Here is a 1,712-nt window from a genome sequence, read left to right on the forward strand (position 1 = left end):
GGGTGGGTGAGGAGAGACTCAAACCCATACAGCTCCATATACAGCAGCAGCAGCAGCAGCAGAAGCAGACTCCCTCAGGAACACACGACTCCTTGAACCAGCATCACCTCCGTGAGCATGAAGACACAGTCCAGTCATGAAGACACAGTTCAGTCATGAAGAGTTCAGTCATGAAGACACAGTTCAGTCATGAAGACACAGTTCAGTCATGAAGAGTTCAGTCTTGAAGACACAGTTCAGTCATGAAGAGTTCAGTCATGAAGAGTTCAGTCATGAAGACACAGTTCAGTCTTGAAGACACAGTTCAGTCTTGAAGACACAGTTCAGTCATGAAGACACAGTCCAGTCATGAAGACACAGTTCAGTCATGAAGACACAGTTCAGTCATGAAGACACAGTCCAGTCATGAAGACACAGTTCAGTCATGAAGACACAGTTCAGTCATGAAGACACAGTTCAGTCTTGAAGACACAGTTCAGTCATGAAGACACAGTTCAGTCATGAAGACACAGTTCAGTCATGGTTTGAATGAAGACACAGTTCAGTCATGGTTTGAATGTGAAAACATATTTACAGTTTATTGATAGATGTTTGAGGCGTACACAAATCAACAGTTATTACACAGTGTTAGTTGTTAGACTGTGGCATCATTTCTCTGAGCACACGATGACGTCAGGGGACCGACAGGGGCGCGTCTGGATGGGGTTCTGCTTCTGCTAATGAGACAGCTTTGGGCCCGTTAGACGGTTCTGGAGGTGAGAACCCGGCCAGGCAGTGGTCAGCGCTGACGGACGGCGGTGGCTGCCCCGTAAACAACTAGCACAACAAACAACAACGGAGTAAACAGAACCAAACAGAACAAAGAAAGGCATTCCAGTGATGACTACCGGCTTTAAAGGATTGGATAATATCATAAATACTTTGGCCATGGATCTGATCCGTGGCTGTGAAGACGTGGTAGGCTCGCTCTCCCGTACATTTGATCTACAAATATATGTACAAGGTTCAGCCTGTCCCCACACACACACACACACACACACACACACACACACACACACACACACACACACACACACACACACACACCCCGTGTCCTCACACTCTCTCACACACTCTCACACACCCCTCTGTGAAAGTCCAGTTTCACACGTCGGAGAGGGTAATAATCTTTTACACTTTACAATCCTAGGTTCTACCAGCCACAGTCACATACCTGAACATCCAACTGAACATCCAACTGAACACCCAACTGAACATCCAACTGAACATCCACCTGAACATCCAACTGAACATCCAACTGAACATCCAACTGAACATCTAACTGAACATCCAACTGAACACGAGGACAACAGGAGCTACAGAAGAAGTAAGCAGCACCAACTCTTCCTCATCGCCACCATGTTGTATGTGTGGAGATGCCATGAAAAGATCAGTACTGTAAACTGGCGTGTGACCCTTAGCTACTAGTGGACAGAGGTGACCCTTTGCTACTAGTGGACAGAGGTGACCCTTAGCTACTAGTGGACAGAGGTGACCCTTAGCTACTAGTGGACAGAGGTGACCCGTAGCTACTAGTGGACAGAGGTGACCCTTAGCTACTAGTGGACAGAGGTGACCCTTAGCTACTAGTGGACAGAGGTGACCCATAGCTACTAGTGGACAGAGGTGACCCTTAGCTACTAGTGGACAGAGAATACAAGTTATCTGGACAG

The sequence above is a fragment of the Borostomias antarcticus genome (assembly GCF_949987555.1).
Source record: "Borostomias antarcticus genome assembly, chromosome: 30".
Lineage (NCBI taxonomy): Eukaryota > Metazoa > Chordata > Actinopteri > Stomiiformes > Stomiidae > Borostomias > Borostomias antarcticus.